The 21740-nt window shown below is 39.9% G+C and overlaps 1 long non-coding RNA gene across 1 annotated transcript; it reads right to left on the minus strand.

The window, feature by feature from the left end:
* Nucleotides 1-529: 529 nt before the first annotated feature.
* On the minus strand, nucleotides 530-12107 carry LOC132659446 (uncharacterized). Its single transcript, XR_009599929.1, has 2 exons — nucleotides 11784-12107; nucleotides 530-5818 (listed from the first exon to the last, which is right to left on the minus strand). It is a non-coding gene; the product is annotated as an uncharacterized LOC132659446 (long non-coding RNA).
* Nucleotides 12108-21740: the final 9633 nt, after the last annotated feature.

Consider the following 21740-nt stretch of genomic DNA (forward strand, 5'->3'; position numbering starts at 1 on the left):
AAAGTATTTAGAGTTATAAAACATGGGAGCTGGAGGTGAATATTAATTCATCTCACCTCCCCACCTGTTTTCACAAATGAGGAAACTGAGACTCAGAAAGATGAGATTTATGCAAAGACACAGAGCTTATATATGCTGGTCTTGAACCCAGGTCTTTGGATACTAGTCTATATATTTTTGGAATACTAGTCTACTAGTCATTGTATCATTCTGACACTTCAAAACAAGGACATCTAAAAAATGCTTTCCAATACATCTGAAACACATGTACTACTAATGAAGTAATGTTCCCAGTTCCCATGAAGCAACTGTTTTGAAAGAATAATATTCATTTTGAAAGCCTGGGGGTGCTGACAATATTCACCACATTCTTGTGAGGGTAGATGGTCTTTCTGCACAAGGTTGCTGTGACTCACGCCATTATACAATTAAGATAAATCAACCATGCTGTGTTGACCATTAATACCGGACCTGTGTAGTTGCCTGAGCCAAAATCAGCCCTGTGTGTTTTGATTGGATACGAGGAAGGTAGACCTTCAACAGCATTTTATTGAGTGAAATAAACCCAGTCAATACTCTTCTCTTTGACAATATGATTTTGAAAATAAGTATACGTGGGGAGAGTGATTATTCAAGCTCAGCTGGTAACCCAGAGCAGAATAAACTATCCCTTATGAAGCCTATTCAGTTCAGTTGCCCAGTTGTGTCTGACTCTTTGCGACTCCATGAACTGCAGCACGCCAGGCCTCCCTCTCCATCACCAACTCCCAGAGTCCACCCAAACCCATGTCCATCAAGTCGGTTAATCCATCCAACCATCTCATCCTCTGTCATCCCCTTCTCCTCCTGCCCTCAATCTTTCCGAGCATCAGGATCTTTTCAAATGAGTCAGCTCTTCACATGAGGTAGCCGAACTACTGGAGTTTCAGCTTCAGTATCAGTCCTTCCAGTGAACACCCAGGACTGATCTCCTTTAAGATGGACTGGTTGGATCTCTTTGCAGTCCAAGGGACTCTCAAGAGTCTTCCCCAAGACCACAGTTCAAAAGAATCAATTCTTCGGTGCTCAGCTTTCTTATAGTCCAACTCTCATATCTATACATGACTACTGGAAAAAGCATAGCCTTAACTAGACAGACCTTGTTGGCAAAGTAATATCTCTGCTTTTTAATATACTGTCTAGGTTGGTCGTAACTTTCCTTCCAAGGAGTAAGCATCCTTTAATTTCATGGCTGCAATCACCATCTGCAGTGATTTTGGAGCCCCCAAAATTAAAGTCTGACACTGTTTCCACTGTTTCCCCATCTATTTGCCATGAAGTGATGGAATCGGGTGCCATGATCTTAGTTTTCTGAATGTTGAGCTTTAGGCTTTTTCACTCTCCTCTTTCATTTGCATCAAGAGGCTCTTTAGTTCTTCTACACTTTCTGCCATAAGGGTGGTGTCATCTGCATATCTGAGGTTGTTGATATTTCTCCCGGCAATCTTCATTCTAGCCTGTGCTTCTTCCAGCCCAGTGTTTCTCATGATGTACTCTGCATAGCAGTTAAATAAGCAGGGTGACAATATACAGCCTTGACGTACTCCTTTTCCTATTTGGAACCAGTCTGATGTTCCATGTCCAGTTCTAACTGTTGCTTCCTGACCTGCATACAGATTTCTCAACAGTCAGGTCAGGTGGTCTGGTATTCCCATCTCTATCAGAATTTTCCACAGTTTATTTTGATCCACACAGTCAAAGGCTTTGGCATAGTCAATAAAGCAGAAATAGATGTTTTTCTGGAACTCTCTTCCTTTTTCCGTGATCCATCAGATGTTGGCAATTTGATCTCTGGTTCCTGTGCCTTTTCTAAAACCAGCTTAAACATCTGCAAGGTCACAGTTCATGGATTGCTGAAGCCTGGCTTGGAGAATTTTAAGCATTACTAGTGTGTGAGATGAGTGCAATCGTGAGGTAGTTTGAGTATTCTTTGGCATTGCCTTTCTTTGGGATTGGAATGAAAACTGACCTTTTCCAGTCCTGCTGCCACTGCTGAGTTTTTTCAAATTTGCTGGCATATTGAGTGCAGCACTTTCACAGCATCATCTTTCAGGATTTGAAATAGCTCAGCTGGAATTCACCTCTACTAGCTCAGTGGAATCACCTCCACTAGCTTTGTTCATAGTGATGCTTCCTAAAACCCACTTGACTTTACATTTCAGGATGTCTGTCTCTAGGTGAGGGAACACACCATCGTGATTACCTGCATTGTGAAGATCTTTTTGTACACTTCTTCTGTGTATTCTTACCACCTCTTCTTAATATCTTCTGCTTCTGTTAGGTCCCTACCATTTCTGTCCTTTATTGAGCCCATTTTGCATAAAATGTTCCCTTGGTATCTCCAATTTTATTGAAGAGATCTCTAGTCTTTCCCATTCTGTTGTTTTCCTCTGTTTCTTTGCATTGATCACTGAGGGAGGCTCTCTTATCTCTCCTTGGTATTCTTTGGAACTCTGCATTCAAATGGGTATATCTTTCCCTTTCCCCTTTGCTTTTCACAGCTTCCCTTCTTTTCACAGCTATTTGGAAGGCCTCCTCAGACAGCCATTTTGCTTTTTTGCATTTCTTTTTCTTGGGGATGGTCTTGATCCCTCTCTCCTGTACAGTGTCACGAACCTCCTTCCATAGTTCATTAGGCAGTCTATCTATCAGATCTAGTCCCTTAAATCTATTTCTCACTTCCACTGTATAGTCATAAGGGATTTGATTTAGGTCATACCAGAATGGTCTAGTGGTTTTCTCCACTTTCTTCAATTTCAGTTTGAATTTGGCAATAAAGAGTTCATGATCTGAGCCACAGTCAGCTCCTGGTCTTGTTTTTGCTAACTGTATAGAGCTTCTCTATCTTTGGCTGCAAAGAACGTAGTCAGTCTGATTTCAGCATTGGTCATCTGATGATGTCCATGTGTAGAGTCTTCTCTTGTGTTGTTGGAAGAGAGTGTTTGCTATGACCAGTGTATTCTCTTGGCAGAACTCTATTAGCCTTTGCCCGGCTTCATTCTGTAATCGGAGGCCAAATTTGCCTGTTACTCCAGATGTTTCTTGATTTCCTACTCTTGCATTCCAGTCCCCTATAATGAAAAGGATATCTTTTTTTGGGTGTTGGTTCTAGAAGGTCTTGCAGGTCTTCATATAACTGTTCAACTTCACTTCTTCAGCATTACTGATTGGGGCATAGACTTGGATTACCATGATATTGAATGGTTTGCCTTGGAAACGAACAGAGATCACTCTGTCGTTTTTGAGATTGCATCCAAGTACTGCATTTCAGACTCTCTTGTTGACTATGATGGCTACTCCATTTCTTCTAAGGGATTCCTGCCCACAGTAGTAGCTATAATGGTCATCCGAGTTAAATTCACCCATTCCAGTCCATCTTAGTTCGCTGATTCCTAGAATGTCTATGTTCACTCTTGTCATCTCCTGTTTGACCACTACCAATTTGCCTTGATTCATGGACCTGACATTCCAGGTTCCTTTGCAATATTGCTCTTTACAGCATCTAACCTTGCTTCTATCACCAGTCCCGTCCACAACTGGGTGTTGTTTTTGCTTTGGCTCCATTGCTTCATTCTTTCTGGAGTTATTTCTCCACTGATCTCCAGTAGCATATTGGGCCCCTACCAATGTGGGGAGTTCATCTTTCAGTGTCCTATTTTTTGCCTTTTCATACTGTTCATGGGGTTCTCAAGGTAGGAATACTGAAGTGGTTTGCCATTCCCTTCTCCAGTGGACCACATTCTGTCAGACCTCTCAACCATGACCTGCCCGTCTTGGGTAGCCCCACGTAGCATGGCTTAGTTTCACTGAGTTAAACAAGGCTGTGGTCCATGTGATCAGATTTGCCTGTTGTCTGTGATTGTGGTTTCAGTCTGCCCTCTGATGCCCTCTCTCAGTGCCTATCATCTTACTTGGTTTTCTCTTACCTTGGACATGGGGTATCTCTTCACAGCTTCTCCAGCAAAGTGCAGCTGCTGCTTCTTACCTTGGACGTGGGGTAGCTCCTCCCATGAGGCCTATTTGTCATCTTCATTATAGGAATTCTGGAAAGCCATATGTCCTATAATATCTAATAAACCCTGTGTCTTTGCAATAATTCTTTAAGCATTCATTCCCTTATTTACTGACTGTTCCTTACATGCCAAATTCTGATTTAGATGTTGGGAATATGACAGTGACCTGGCCTTTGTTGCTTACATTCTAGTGGAGAAGACAGCCAGTACAGGAATAGATATATAATAGCATGTTAAGTAATGAGGCAAGCTGTTAAGAAAAGGACTCATTACTTAATGAGAACTTGGTCACATGGCCAAACATGTCTGTAAAGGAAGGTTGGAAAGTGTAGTCTTTACATTGAAAGTCATCTGCCCAGGAAAAATAGAGAATTAGCAGTCTGCCACAAAGAATACTCAGGGGGAAGGAAGAGAAGTTGTATGCACTGCATCTAACACGTCCACAAATTAACAATAATTCACCATATGGTTAAGTTGACCCTATTGGAGTTCTTGCACGGTTGGTCACATAAATTGTAGATAACTTGTATTCTTTGAGTCAATTTTGGGGTTCTGAAGCTATCTGTCTATGAAACTAGGCCCTGTTTTGATGTTGCCATTCATCGATATTTACTGCATATTATCAGTGTGGTAAATACCACTCAGTTGAATGGATCACAGATGTCTCTCCATTCGCTAAGGGAACTATTCCTCCTCAGTTCTTCTCTGTTGCTACATATGTTATCTCAGCCAGTCTTATTTACAAAAACAATATCTTTTCTGTTACACATATCAAGAGTTCTCATGTAAATGCCCATGCCTTTATAAACCAGTCAGCTAATAGTATTGAGCAGCCATCTACAAGGTGTGATTATTGAACCACCAGCATCAGAATCACCTGAGGTGTTTGTTTAGCGCAGCTTGATGACTTAGAATCTTTGAGGACTGAGACTAACTGCTAAAGTTTATACAAACACTGAAAACAATTCTTGCAATACTAAACTTCAGGAATCAACAGTGAATGCTATGAGGAAAGTAAAAGGATACCAAAAGGGCCCTACAATCTAGTTGAGATAATAAAATATATACATAAAACAGTGACTTTTAAAATGTGCTATGGAGAAATTTCCAGAAATAAACTGGAAGAGTAAATATAGCATCTTCTACTATTTCTTCTACTCTAAGAAAGTATCCCATAGCAAAGATAAAGGCACACAAGAATGCAAAATCCATTTCCACTGAAAACAGGAGACGCCTGAAACCCTGAACTACAATATATGCGGAGGTACAGTGAAGGGCAGGAAGACTGATTAAAAAAAAAAAGTCAGATGGCTACCGACCTCAGAAAACATCAACAAAATACACTTGGACTATTAACTCAGGGGAACAACCAAGACTCTTTCATTTGAAACAAGAGGATAAAGGATGTGTATTGGCAGCAATGTCTCCCCTCAGCCTGATCTACTGTGAAAGAGACGTAGGTAAAGGCACAGTCGGAAGAGGAATAATTCAGACGTGCCATATATGCAGGAAGCACTCTGTTTCTGAGGCAAGATGGAAAAGATGGATCCTGAAATGTGAGCAGACCTGCAACCACCAGTTCCTCTTAGACGTAGAAGCTGAAGGAACCCATCCACATAACCTTTGTGTCATGAGAATTCCTGTTGGGCTGGAACATGGTTGAGCGGGGCTGTCCTCAGCACAAACCTTTTGTAAGTTGCATATGTTGGAAAACTTTTCTTTCATAGACGAGTAGCCAATCAAAAAGGAACCAGGATGCAAAGATACTATAAGAGAAAAAGAGAAAGAAATAGGACATAATGGCAAATTAAAATTCTCATTAAAAGAAATGTTGCCATTAATGGATGGACCTAGAGATTGTCATATTGAGTGAAATAAGTCAGACAGAGAAGGAGAAATATAATATGATATCCCTTATATGTGGAATCTAAAAAGAAATGGAACAAATGAATTTATTTACAAAACAAAAATAAACTCACAGAGAATGAACTTATGGTTGCCAGTGGTGAAAAATGGGGGTAAGGGATATTTAGGGAGTTTGGGATGGACCTGTACACACTGCTGTATTCAAAATGGATAACCGACAAAGACACATGGAATTCTGCTCAATGTTCTGTGGCATCCTGGATAGGAGGGGAGTTTGGGGGAGAATGGATACATATATATATTTCTCTGAGTCTGCTGAGACTGGTTTGATCTCCTTGCAGTCCAAGGGACTCTCCAGAGTTTTCTCCAACACCACAATTCAAAAGCGTCAGTTCTTCAGTGTTCAGCCTTCTTTATGTCCAGCTCTCACATACGTACATAACTACTGAAACAACCATAGCTTTGACTAGATGGAAATGTATAGCTATAGATTTAAAAAGCTAAGGGTGCAACTTGGAAGAGGATCTTTGCAATGAATTTCTGTTGTTTATAAGCTACCCAGTGTATGGCATTTTGTTATAGTGACCTGAAAGGGTTAAGACAGCCAGGGTTATTTGTGGTGGTGAGGAGTTGGAAGCACCCTGGTAATGATCACCAGGAGAGTGAATAAGTAAAAACTAGTAAATGCATAGCATGCAGATGTATGCCACATTGGAAGCAACTGGTTAGATCTAAGCAACAGATTAGATCTAACTGGTTAGAACAAAGCAATATGGATTGATCTTAAAAATGTGATGCTAAGTGAAAAAAAGAAAAAGATATATGATCATTACCATGTATGTTCATTAAAAAGTATATACATATAAACAATGCATATTTAACAAAAACACATTAAATGATATACATTTAACATAGGTTTGCGTGAATGATTGCCTACAGGGGATAGGAATATGAACAAAAAGGAAGAAATAAATAAGACTAGCCTTGTATGAGTCACCTATGTTAATGTGGAAAGCACTAACAAGTATGATTAACTCAACTTTCCTCTCTTCACTTGAAATTTTTGAAAATAAAGCAAAATCACAAAAAGAATTCAAATATTAATTGAAAGAAGTAGAAGGAAACAAAGTTAAACTATCTCAAAAATGAAGGCAGGCTTGGAAATAGCACAAAGAAGAATAAACTCTTATTAAGGAAAACAACAGAAATAAAATATTTTTTAAGTATCATGGAATACCAGATTGAGAAAAGCAGGTAAAATGAAATAGAAATAAATGAACTGTTTAAAAAGATTAGAGAGAAAATTATGTAGATACCAGAGAGACCAAAGAAATTCAATATATGCATAAACAGGAAAGAAAACTGAGAAAATAATATCGAGATATTGAGACAGGAAAGAAAGCTTACATAAATATTTGAAAGACTTTCCAGAAATATAAGAAGACCTAAATCTGTAGATAGAAGGGTCATATAGTACCCCAAACAAACAAAAATGACATAGAATAGTCTAAGACATAATCTGCTGCTGCTGCTGCTGCTAAGTCGCTTCAGTCGTGTCTGACTCTATGCGACCCCATAGACAGCAGCCCACCAGGCTCCCCTGTCCCTGGGATTCTCCAGGCAAGAACACTGGAGTGGGTTGCCATTTCCTTCTCCAATGCATGAAAGTGAAAAGTGAAAGTGAAGTCGCTAAGTCATGTCTGACTCTTAGAGACCCCATGAACTGCAGCCCACCAGGCTCCTCCGTCCATGGGATTTTCCAGGGAAGAGTACTGGAGTGGAGTGCCATTGCCTTCTCTAAGACATAATCTAGTAAAGCTAATAGATTTCAAAGCTGATAAAAATCTTTTGGATAGAGAGATAAAAATGATCAAGATCTCTATTGGGGGGAAAAATCAAAATCTGAATCAAAGGATTTTATATCCAAGAATTCAATACCAGAGCAACTTTTTCAAGTACAAATGTAATAGACAAGATTTTTTAAAATGCAAGCAATAGGGTTTTCATCGGCCTTTTTATAGGACATTAGTAGAGGATGAACTTTAGCCAACCATAAATTTAGAAAATTTAAAAGCTGGCAGTGATCCTTGAATCCATTTATCTGTAGAATTAAGTCTAAAGCAAATTGTGAGAATTATGGTCATAGAAGAGAGTATATTTTTAAAATCCTGACAATACAGCAATAAAACAACCAACAGATGATGAAAGAAAAAAGAAATAAGGTAAACATTACCAGATTCAAATTCATAAAGCAAGAACTGCAGAAATTCAAGAAGAAATCAACAGAAACCATGACTAATCATGTCATAAAAAACAGCAAAATGAGTAAGGATAGAGAAGACCTAAGTAACATATTTAATGAGGTTTATATGCATACATACATACATATGTATTTATATATTTTATATAAAGGTATAAATATATGTGAATAAGAATGTATCTTCTCTTCATTTATCCATGGACTAGTTAGAAAAATTGGATATGCATCAAGATGGGCTTTCAACAGTCCTGAGAATTTTGTGTCTCAGCTCCCTTTTAGTACAACTGGCTTCTCTTTTATTTCCTTTACATATTGAACTTCCAGATGTATTAAAAAAAAAGTTTGAAAACCACTGTGACACACACACTTAAACAACAATGTAAAAATATTTAATTTTAAATTTAGAATGTACAGTCCATGTGCCCAATGTGTGGACTGGAATGCTCTAAAGTAAATGACCCAAGTGACCTGATTACAACAGAGACATTTTCAAAGGCCATCTCTGCCAGTAAGGAATTTGAGAAGTTTGGTATAAATATGGACCTTTTTTATAGGTAGGGTACTTGTAGTGAAAGTGGGAGTAGGAATGCTCCAATTCTAATTCATGGCAAAGAAGTCTGATGCTCCTTGCATCATTCGTCAGGCAAAGTGGTGACTGGAGCCATATAAGAAAGATTCTTTTCCTGGTGGAAGAATGGAAGCTATCATGGTTGTTAACATTTTTTGTGTCTATGTTCTTAACCATCACCAGATTGGACAAGGACAAAGCAGTGTATGCAGTTTGGGTTTATTTTAATGAAGTCAGAAGGCTAGGTTATGGGAACCTAATAAAGAGACGTTTAGAGGTCAAGGACTTCGGGGAATAAAAGGACTCTCAGAGGCCCAACTTGCTCAACATTCAGGGGCCCAAGAGATTGTGCTTTCTTGTTGGTCTGATGAAACATCTGAATATACTGAGCTTAAAACCACAAGGGAAAGGAAGGGCTTTTGTTTCAGGAAGTAAAGATCTCAGGCTCTAAGCAGCCATGTAAATTGAGCTCATGGCAACTTCTCTGAACTTAATGGAATTATAGATTTGAGGAGCTGCTGTACTATTTTGGTAGAAATAAAGTCCAAATTTCAGAAGACACATATTTTAATGAATATGAACCATACTTTAGCTTTCTGCCACTGCTTTTAGTGTGCAAACCTCAAGATGTGTTTGAATTACCAAGTATCTCTCCTATCTACGCAGCTTGGTTATAAAAGAGATTTAATTTCACAGATCCAAAAGGAAACTGTGCTATCAAAAAAGACACAATTATAATTTGAGAAGTGGAGTATGAGTCATAAAATTGTCCTAAATTTCTGTCCACCTGGCTCCTTTTAATGAAACTCCTGAAACCTAGGCTGATAACAACTATCAGTAACACAAATATGGAGTAGAAATTCAGGATACACTGATTAAATACTGTCTGACATCTCAAGAATTGTTCAGTTGCATGCATAATGACATTGTCACTGACATAATCAAGATTAATCAACGAGTTTTGCTTTAGGTAAATATTTTTCAGGACTGGAAATACTCTGACATCATTCCCATGTGAGATATATCTTGCCAGACAGGCAGACACTTTTGGCTGCAGGGAATGGGCATCTGTCACCAATTGCCTGAGCCAGCAATGCTAGCTCAAGGCCCAGATGATTCAGATAATTGTAGAATCTGACCTTGAGGGAGCAGTGTGGGAAATATCTGAATATTGCTTAGCATGATATTTTATAAAGAATAAATGAACAATACAAATTCTTAATTAGTCTATCTCTTGGTGTCTTGAAATTCCCAGCATATTATAATTATGTGGCTTTGAGTAAGCCTAGCCAAAAGTGAGTCATCTCTAGTTTTGATAGGCTATATGTGCATTTTTATTAATAGTTGACTAATTTTGAAAGATTCTTTTTGTATTATCCTTAAAAATCGATAATTTTGAATACCATCAGGAGAGAATTCAGGCCACACTCATATGAATTCCTCATTACCCATAAAATATGAACATCATTATTCTAAAGAATTATAGAGGACTTGTGGTGAGAACCAACAACAGATGCACAAAAACCAAAGAGAAAATTACTCAAGCATATTGCAAAAGAAAATCATCAATTCACAACAGGAAAAGGGAAGAAATAAACAGAGAAGAACTACAAAAGCAACTAGAAAACAAGTAATAAAGTGGCAAATAAGTGCATAACTATCAATAATTATTTTAAATGTCAATGGACTAATTGGTCCCGTCAATGGACTAATTGTTCCCATCAAAGGACAGAATGGTTGATTGGATTAAAAAAAAAACAGGACCCATCTATATGCTGCCTACAGGATACTCCCTTCAGAGATAAAGATACCTACAGACTGAAAGTGAAAGGATGGGGAAAGAAAGCAGGGTAACAATACTCATATCACACAAAATAGACTTTTAAAACAAAAGCTATATCAAAAGACAAAGAAGGCCATTATATAATGATAAAGACATCAACACAAGAAGAGGATGTTACACTTATTAACACATGTGCACCAAATACAGGAACTTCCCTGGTGGCTCAGCTGGTGAAGAATCTTCCTGCGATGTGACCTTGGTTCAGTCCCTGGGTTGGGAAGATCCCCTGGAAAAGGGGACAGCTACCCATTCCAGTATTCTAGCCTGGAAAATTCCTTAAAATATATAAAGTAAATATTAATAGACATAAAGGAAGAAGTTGATAATTATACAATGCTTTCACTTTCATGCATTGGAGAAGGAAATGGCAACCCACTCCAGGGTTCTTGCCTGGAGAATCCCAGAGACAGGGGAGGCTGGTGGGCTGCCATCTATGGGGTCGCACAGAGTCGGACATGAGCGACTTAGCAGCAGCAGCAGCAGTAGGGGAATTTAACTCCCCACTTACATCAATGGAATAGATCATCCAGACAGAAAATCAATAAGGCAACAGTGGTATTAGATGGTACAATAGACCGGTTGAACTTACTAGATATCTACAGGACATTACATCTAAAACAAGCAGAATACACATTTATTTAAGCAGTGCTCCTGGAATGTTCTCCAGGATACATCACATAGTAGGCCACAAAATAAGTCACAAGAAATTTAAAAGGATAGAAATTATATCAGGCATTTTTTCACAATATAAAACTAAATCAACTACAGAAAGAAAAATGAGGAAAGTACAAAGATATGGAAACCAAACAACATTCTACCAGTTGGTCGATGAAAGAAATCAAAGAAGGAATTAAAATCAAAGAGGAATTTTAAAAACACCTTGCAATAAATGAAAATACACACAACTTTCCAAAGCCTATGGAATGCATTAAAAGCAGTTCTAAGAGGGAGATTTATAGCAATACGCACCTTCCTCAAGAAATAAGAAAAACCTAAAATAAACAACTTAACCTACCACATGAAAGAATTAGAAAAAGAAGAATAAACAAAGCCCAAAGCCTGAAGAAGGAAGGAATCATAAACATCAGAGAAGAAATAAATGAAATAGAGGCCTAAAAAACAATAGAAAAGATCCATGAAACAAAGAGCTGTTTTTTGTTTTTTTTTTTCAAAGATTAAACAAAATTGATAAACCTTTAGCCAGGAGAAGGAAATGGCAACCCATTCCAGTATTCTTGCCTGGAGAATCCCATGGACGGAGGAGCCTGGCGGGCTACAGTCCACGGGGTCGCAAAGAGGCGGACATGACTGAGCGACTTCACTTTCACTTTCACCAATAAACAGAATGAGAAATGAAACAGGAGAAGGAGCAGCCAATACCACAGAGATGCAAAAAGAAACATAAGAAAGTAGAGGCACTGCTCTGGCTTCCATTGGTGTCAGCGTGACCACCAGGGCTCAACACAGGAACCTCCTGGGATTCAGACAAGGTGGGAGATCATCTTCGGGGCATCTCCTGCTTCGCCACCAATAGGAATGACTTCCAGAGGAACCTGATCCTCAGTTTGGAACTCTTTGCTGCCAGAGTATGGCTGGCCAGGAATTTGAGAGACATTGACCTAATACCACTTTCAGCCTGGGATGTAGCCATAAAGACACATGGAACCCCAGTGCTGTACTTGAATCTTCCAGCGCCTCCAGTCTGTGACCATCGCAGGACTTGCTCTGATGGCAGTTGAAGTTTGATTCAAATGGACACCTTCCCTTCTCGGCCTGACTTTCTTTCCTTTGCTGAGTCCACTCAGAACACCCTTCTCTGGTCAGCTGGTAGGTTTCAGCAGAAGTGTTGTCCTCTGTTCTGTGGAGTTCTGTGGGTTGTGTCCTCAGTCATGGCCAACTCTTTGCAACCCTTTGGACTACAGCCTGCCAGGCTCCTCTGTTCAAGGGATTTTTCAGGCAAGAATACTGGAGAGGGTTGCCATTTCTCTTTCTAGGGGATCTTCCCGACCCAGGGCTCAAGCCCATGTCTCCTGTGGCTCCTGCACTGCAAATGAATTCTTTACCTGCTGAGCCACTGGGGCCCTATAAAGGTCTGTACATAGTTCTTAATTATCTGCAGGGGATGATCTTTGGTCTTGTCCTGAGGAATAATCTAGGGGTATTTTAACAAATTAAGTAAAACTGTCCCTGTATGCAGGTAACATAATACTATACATAGAAAATTCTAGTCTCCACCAAATAACTATTAGAACTAATAAATGAATTCATTAAAGTTGCAGGATACAATATTAGTATACAGAAATCTGTTGTTTTGTATACACTAAAAATGAGCTATCAGAAAGAGAAAGCAAAAAGAATCCATTTAAAATTACATTCAAAAGAATAGAATACTTAGGAATAAACTTAACCAAGGAGGTGTAAGGATTATATCCTGAAAACTATAAAGCCTGATGAAGGAAACTGAAGAGGATACAAAGAAGTGGAAAGCTATTCCATGCTCTTGGATTTAAAGAATTGATATCATTATAGCCATACTACCCAAAGTAATTTATAGATTTAATGCAATCCCTATCAAAATACCCATGACTTTGGTCACAGAATGGGAACAAATAATCCTAAAGTTTATATGGACCCACAAAAGACCCTTAATTGCTAAAGAAATCTTGAGAAAAAAGTGAACAAAGCTGACAGTATCACCCTTCCTGACTTCAGACTATACTGCAAAGCCGCAGTAATCCTAACAGAATGGTACTGGTACAAAAACAGACACATAGATCAATGGCACAAGGTAGAGCCCAGAAATAAATCCATTTGCTAAGTTGAATTAATATATTAATAATAAAGAGAGCAAGAATATACACTGGCAAAAAAGACAGTCTCTTCAATAAGTACTGCTGGGAAAACTGTAAAAGAACGAGATTAGAACATTTTGGGGACTTCCTTGGTAGTGCCGTTGATAAGAGCCTGCTTGCCAATGCAGGGGACATGGGTTGGATCTCTGGTCCACAAAGATGCTGCAGAGCAACTAAGCCCACGCACCACAACTACTGCGGCCACACTCTAGAGCTTGCGAGCCGCAAGCTCTGCTGCAACTACTGAAGCCTGTGTGACTAGAGCCTGTGCTCCGCAACAAGAGAAGCCACCACCGTGAGAAGGCCATGCACCACAACAAAGAGTAGCCTACTCACCACAACTAGAGTAAGCCCGTGCAAAGCAGCGAAGGCCCAGCACAGCTAAAAGTAAATAAAAATGTAAGAATAACATTTCCTCACACAATATACAGAAATAAACTAAAACTGGATTACAGACCTAAATGTGAGACCCCAAACCGTAAAACTCCCAGAAGAAAACAGGCAGAACACTCTGACATAAATGATAACAATATTCTTTTGGATCTGTCTCCTAAGACAAAAAAAAAAAAGTAAAAGCAAAAATAAACAAATGGGACCTAATTAAACTTAAAAGCTTTTGTACATCAATGGAAACCATCAACAAAATGAAAAGACAACCTACTGAATGGGAGAAAATATTTGCGAATGATATGACCAACAAGGGGTTAATATCCAAAATATTAATATGTAAACAGTTCATACAACTGTTTATACAATTTAAAAAAAGCCCATCAAAAAATGGTCAAAAGACTTGAACAGACATATTCCAAAGAAGACATATAGAGATTAACAGACATGTGGAAAGATATTCAACATCACCAACTGTTAGAGAAATACAAATTAAAACAACAATGAGACATTACTTCACACCTGTAAGAATGGCTATCATCAAAAAGTTTACAAATAACAAATGTTGGCTATGATGTGGAGAAAGGGACCCCTTATACACTGTTGATAGGAATGTAAATTAATGCAACCACTATGGAAAATAGGATGGATATTCCTCGAAAAACTAAAAGTAGGGACTTCTCTGGTGGCAAAGTAATGTCTGGCCCACCTTCCAATACAGGGAAAGCAGGTTTGATCCCTGGTTGGAGGACTAAGATCCACATGACACAGGGCAATTAAGCCCATGTATTACAACTACTGAATCTGCACACCACAAGTAGAGAGAAGCCCATGAGCCACAACAAAAGATCCTGCATGCCACCGCTAACACTTGATGCAGCCAAATAAATAAATATTAAGAGAGGGAAAAACAAAACTAAAGTAGAACTACCATATGATCCAACAACTCTACTCCTGAGTGTATATCTGGAAAAAAAAAAACCAACAACAACAACGATAATTTGAAAAGATGGAACACTTCAGTGTTAATTGCAACACTATTTGACAATAGTCAAGGTATGGAATACAGCCTTGATGTACTCCTTTTCCTATTTGGAACCAGTCTGTTCCATGTCCAGTTCTAAGTGTTGCTTGCTGACCTGCATATAGGTTTCTCAAGAGGCAGGTCAGGTGATCTGGTATTCCCATCTCTTTCAGAATTTTCCACAGTTTATTGCGATCCACACAGTCAAAGGCTTTGGCATAGTCAATAAAGCAGAAATAGATGTTTTCTGGAACTCTCTTTCTTTTTCCCTGATCCAGCGGATGTTGGCAATTTGATCTCTGGTTCCTCTGCCTTTTCTAAAACCAGCTTGAACATCTGGAAGTTCACGATTCATGTATTGCTGAAAGAAGCACAATCTGGAATCAAGATTGCCAGGAGAAATATCAATAACCTCACATATGCAGATGACACCACCCTTACGGCAGAAAGTGAAGAGGAACTAAAAAGCCTCTTGATTAAAGTGAAAATGGAGAGTGGCTTAAAGCTCAACATTCAGAAAATGAAGATCATGGCATCTGGTCTTATCACTTCATGGCAAATAGATGGGGAAACAGTGGAAACAGTGTCAGACTTTATTTTTTGGGGCTCCAAAATCACTGCAGATGGTGATTGCAGCCATGAAATTAAAAGACGCTTACTCCTTGGAAGAAAAGTTATGACCAACCGTGATAGCATAGACGTTACTTTGCCAGCAAAGGTCCGTCTAGTCAAGGCTATGGTTTTTCCAGTGGTCATGTATGGATGTGAGAGTTGGACTGTGAAGAAGGCTGAGTGCCGAAGAATTGATGCTTTTGAACTGTGGTGTTGGAGAAGACTCTTGAGAGTCCCTTGGACTGCAAGGAGATCCAACCAGTCCATTCTGAAGGAGATCAGCCCTGGGATTTCTTTGGAAGGAATGATGCTAAAGCTGAAGCTCCAGTACTTGGGCCACCTCATGCGAAGAGTTGACTCATTGGAAAAGACTCTGATGCTGGGAGGGATTGGGGGCAGGAGAAGAAGGGGACGACAGAGGACGAGATGGCTGGATGGCATCACCCACTCGATGGACGTGAGTCTGAGTGAACTCCGGGAGTTGGTGATGGACAGGGAGGCCTGGCGTGCTGCAATTCATGGGGTCACAAAGAGTCGGATACAGCTGAGTGACTGAACTGAACTGAACTGAACTGAAGGTATGGAATCAACCCAAGTGTCCATCAGAACAGATAAAGAAGGTGTGTTACGCGTATATAATGGAGTAGTACTCAGCCATAAAAAAGAATGAAATTCTGCCATTTGTAGCAATGTGGATGAACCTATAGAACATTATGCTTAGTGAAATAAGTCAGACAGAGAAAACGATATCACTTAACATGTAGAGTCTAAAAAATAAAAATAATACAAACCAATGTATTTGACAAAACCGAAACAGACCCACAGATATAGAAAACAAACTAGTGGTTACCAGTGGGGAGAAGGAAGGGAGGAGCAGCACATTAGGGGTATGGGGTTAAGAGAAATAAACTACTGTGAATAAAATAGATAAACCACAAAGATATATTGTACAACACAAGGAATTATAGCCATTACTGTATAATAACCTTTGATAGAATATAATCTATAAAAATACTGAATCAGTATGCTGTATACCAGAAACTAATATCATATTATAAATAACTATACATAATAAAAAAGATAATAAATATTTTTAAATAGTAATTTTGTCTTTCCTTTTGGTCTGATCAGTATTTTACATGGTTTCATGCATATTTTGATTTTTATTCTACAGCAGGTCTGTTATTAAGATTTTCTGAGAAAGAAATCCAAAGAGCTGAAGAAGGAAGAATATTTTGTGTTCTGTAATACAATGAATAGGCTTTAATGGGGTTAGTTAACTCTTAAAATGGATCTATTAAGTCAAGAAAATTGCAGATTTCCGAAATGCCTTAGTTAACCATTTTAGGGAAAGTGGGGGAAGGGTACCAGAGTGATCAGAGGCAGTAGCAGTAGCTGGAAAGGGAGGGAGACAGGCTGCCCAAGAAAAGAGGAAAAGCAAATGGAGTCCCTATTGCTTCCTATAGGGGTCATTACCTTCAAACCTGTCAAGATGTCAAAGCATTAACAAGATCAACGAAAAAAAAACCACAACCATAAGGTAAAAGAGTTTTCCTCTAAAACATAGAGGTAGTTTTTGATGTAGGATATGTAAAATTTCCCATGAGGTGATGCTTTTCTTATTAATGAACACTTCAAACCCCCCACCCCCCACCTCCGAGCCAGACCAGTGTCAGGAAATGCATAGTATCCGGCTCAAGTTCTCACCCCTAGGCCACTGCCTGACTAGTTCTATCTGCCTAAATTACAGAGGTAGGGAAACTCAGGCTGGGCAAAGTCAGAACACATGGAATTTCATTTTTGTATTTATTCAAGACACTTATTCACTGACAAGGTAACTCAAATGGAAAAGCTTCGGGCATATGCAAAAATGGAAAGTGATCTCTGCTCAGGGGAAGGAGCTCCTGGAGAGAATTGGTGCCTTATCAGTGTTGCAGACCTCCATTTCCATGGGGATGTTCTTGATCCTTGTCTCCTGGACGATGTCAGGAACCTCATTCCATAGTTCATCAGGCACTCTATCTATCAGATCTAGGCCCTTAAATCGATTTCTCACTTCCACTGTATAATCATAAGGGATTTGATTTAGGTCATACCTGAATGGTCTAGCGGTTTTCCTACTTTCTTCAATTTAAGTCTGAATTTGGCAATAAGGAGTTCATGATCTGAGCCACAGTCAGTTCCTGGTCTTGTTTACGCTGACTGTATAGAGCTTCTCCATCTTTGGCTGCAAAGAATATAATCCATCTGATTTCGGTGTTGACCATCTGGTGATATTCATATGTAGAGTCTTCCTTGTGTTGTTGGAAGAGGGTGTTTGCTATGACCAGTGCATTTTCTTGGCAAAACTCTATTAGTCTTTGCCCTGCTTCATTCCACATTCCAAGGCCAAATTTGCCTGTTACTCCAGGTGTTTGACTTCCTACTTTTGCATTCCTCTCCCCTATAATGAAAAGGACATCTTTTTTGGGTGTTAGTTCTAAAAGATCTTGTAGGTCTTCATAAAACCATTCAAATTCAGTTTCTTCAGCGTTACTGGTTAGGGCATAGACTTGGATTCCTGTGATATTGAATGGTTTGCCTTGGAGAAGAACAGAGATCACTCTGTCGTTTTTGAGATTGCATCCAAGTACTGCATTTCGGACTCTTTTGTTGACCATGATGGCTACTCCATTTCTTCTGAGGGATTCCTGCCTGCAGTAGTAGATATAATGGTCGTCTGAGTTAAATTCACCCATTCTAATCCATTTAGTTTGCTGATTCCTAGAATGTCGACGTTCACCCTTGCCATCTCTTGTTTGACCACTTCCAATTTGCTTTGATTCATGGACCTGACATTCCAGGTTCCTATGCAATATTGCTCTTTACAGCATCGGATCTTGCTTCTATCACCAGTCCCATCCACAACTGGGTATTGTTTTTGCTTTCGCTCCATCCCTTCATTCTTTCTGGAGTTATTTCTCCACTGATCTCCAGTAGCATATTGGGCACCTAATGACCTGCGAAATGGCTGTCTGGGGAGGCCTTACAAATAGCTGTGAAAAGAAGAGAGGTGAAAAGCAAAGGAGAAAAGGAAAGATATAAGCATCTGAATGCAGAGTTCCAAAGAATAGCAAGGAGAGATAAGAAAGCCTTCCTCAGTGATCAATGCAAAGAAATAGAGGAAAACAACAGAATGGGAAAGACTAGAGATCTCTTCCAGAAAATTAGAGATACCAAGGGAACATTTCATGCAAAGATGGGCTCGATAAAGGATAGAAATGGTCTGGACCTGACAGAAGCAGAAGATATTAAGAAGAGGTGGCAAGAATACACAGAAGAACTGTACAAAAAGATCTTCACAACCCAGATAATCATGATGATGTGATCAGTCATCTAGAGCCAGACATCTTGGAATGTGAAGTCAAGTGGGCCTTAGAAAGCATCACTACGAACAAAGCTAGTGGAGGTGATGGAATTCCAGTTGAGCTCTTTCAAATCCTGAAAGATGATGCTGTGAAAGTGCTGCACTCAATATGCCAGCAAGTTTGGAAAACTCAGCAGTGGCCACAGGACTGGAAAAGGTCAGTTTTCATTCCAATCCCAAAGAAAGGCAATGCCAAATAATGCTCAAACTACCACACAATTGCACTCATCTCACATGCTAGTAAAGTCATGCTCAAAATTCTCCAAGCCAGGCTTCAGCAATACATGAACCGTTAACTCCCTGATGTTCAAGCTAGTTTTAGAAAAGGCAGAGGAACCAGAGATCAAATTGCCAACATCCGCTGGATCATGGAAATAGCAAGAGAGTTCCAGAAAAACATCTATTTCTGCTTTATTGACTATGCCAAAGCCTTTGACTGTGTGGATCACAATAAACTGTGGAAAATTCTGAGAGAGATGGGAATACCAGACCACTTGACCTGCCTCTTGAGAACTCTGTATGCAGGTGAGGAAGCAACAGTTAGAACTGGACATGGAACAACAGATTGGTTCCAAATAGGAAAAGGAATATGTCAAGGCTGGATATTGTCACCCTGCTTATTTAACTTCTATGCAGAGTACATCATGAGAAATGCTGGACTGGAAGAAACACAAGCTGGAATCAAGATTGCCGGGAGAAATATCAAAAACCTCAGATATGCAGATGACACCACCCTTATGGCAGAAACTGAAGAGGAGCTAAAAAGCCTCTTGATGAAAGTGAAAGAGGAGAGTGAAAAAGTTGGCTTAAAGCTCAACATTCAGAAAACGAAGATCATGGCATCTGGTCCCATCACTCCATGGGAAATAGATGGGAAACAGTAGAAACAGTGTCAGACTTTATTTGTGGGGGCTCCAAAATCACTGCAGATGGTGACTGCAGCCATGAAATTAAAAGACGCTTATTCCTTGGAAGAAAAGTTATGACCAACCTAGATAGCATATTCAAAAGCAGAGACATTACTTGCCGACTAAGTTCCGTCTAGTCAAGGCTATGGTTTTTCCAGTGGTCATGTATGGATGTGAGAGTTGGACTGTGAAGCAGGGTGAGCGCTGAAGAATTGATGCTTTTGAACTGTGGTGTTGGAGAAGACTCTTGAAGGTCCCTTGGACTGCAAGGAGATCCAACCAGTCCATTCTGATGGAGATCAACCCTGGGATTTCTTTGGAAGGAATGATGCTAAAGCTGAAACTCCAGTACTTTGGCCACCTCATGCGAAGAGTTGACTCATTGGAAAAGACTCTGATGCTGGGAGGGATTGGGGGCAGGAGGAGAAGGGGACAACCCAGGATGAGATGGCTGGATGGCATCACTGACTCGATGGACGTGAGCCTGAGTGAACTCCAGGAGATGATGATGGACAGGGAGGCCTGGTGTGCTGCGATTCATGGGGTAGCAAAGAGTCGGACACGACTGAGCGACTGAACTGAACTGAACTGAGACCTCCATTTGAAAAGCCAGTGGATTTCAGTCAGTGACATAAGCCCAGGACAGCAAAGCCCTGTGCAAAATGCAATGGAACCTAAGTAATGCAGCCACAAGGATGAGATCAGTAAAGCTCCAGCCAAGTGTGGAGACTGATTTCAAGTACGATCTTTCTTTTCAAATTATTTTTAGCACTTTAGACTTCTTCTCCGGAAAGACTGTACATGTTCCTTAAGGGAAATTACTGTAATGTGGAAAACCGGGACAGCTTGAACGTCCATCCACAGGAAATGACAAAATCAGTCATGACATATCCACTCTCTGGAACTTGGGTATCTGCTTAAAAGAATGAGTTTTATCTCAAAATCCTGAAAGGGATAATGGCTATTTAAAAAAAAAAAAACCAAGTATCAGAACAATGTGTATATGATTCTAATTTTGTAATTTTTTTGTTTTGGCAACATTTCCATTTTGTAAAGCAAGTGTATTAAATGCAATCTTTGTGCACCTTCTCAGATTTCCTTTACTGTCTCTTTTCTTTGAAAATAACCTCAACACCTCTATTACATCTTGACCATGACCATTGCCTTCACTGAACTCCCTGAGATGGCTAGGGTTCAATGAAACCTTGGGCCTGCATAGCTCTTGCTTCCCATACACTGAATCCTATTGATATCAAGTCATCGCTTGAAATACCAGACTGTTACATAAAGGAATTTTCTTCCTGAGTGGCTGCCAAGGGCTGAAAATATGGAGAGTTACCCCTAGTATGGGGGCTTCCCAGGTGGTGCTAGTGGTAAAGAGCCTGCCTACCGATGCAGGAGAACATAAGAGACGCGGGTTCGATTCCTGGGTCGGGAAGATCCTCTGGAGGAGGGCATGGCAACCTAGTCCATTATTCTTGCCTGGAGAATCCCATGGACAGAGGAGCCTGGTGGGCCACAGTCCATAGGGTTGCACAGAGTCAGACACAAATAAAGAAAATTAGCATGCACACATGCGCAGTCCCATATGAGGTGAAATTCGGCCAATGGAAAGTGAGAGCCAGGAGGCATATGGACAGAACAATGCCCTCCCCTTGCTCCTTGTAGCGGACCACTCTGAAGTGTGATTGCTTCTTGCAGCCTTTGCAGCATATCTGCTGCTCACCTGCTATGTCTCTGCCAGGCCTGTTGTGAAATGTGGCCAGAGCAGTGACACACCACATCACATTGCTTTGCATCTTTCTTACCCCACTTCCGTGGTTTCCTCACCTTCACCCACTTTAGTGTGCATTTGCCAAGTAAAGTGGACACAGGTTAACCCTTGCTTCTTCCTCTCCAGGCTAGAAGGCCCAGGCCAAAACCACAAGCAAACTAGATATTAAGGCTCTATGTAAATTTGTA

This window comes from Ovis aries, chromosome 3, assembly GCF_016772045.2.
Source record: "Ovis aries strain OAR_USU_Benz2616 breed Rambouillet chromosome 3, ARS-UI_Ramb_v3.0, whole genome shotgun sequence".
NCBI classification, from domain to species: domain Eukaryota; kingdom Metazoa; phylum Chordata; class Mammalia; order Artiodactyla; family Bovidae; genus Ovis; species Ovis aries.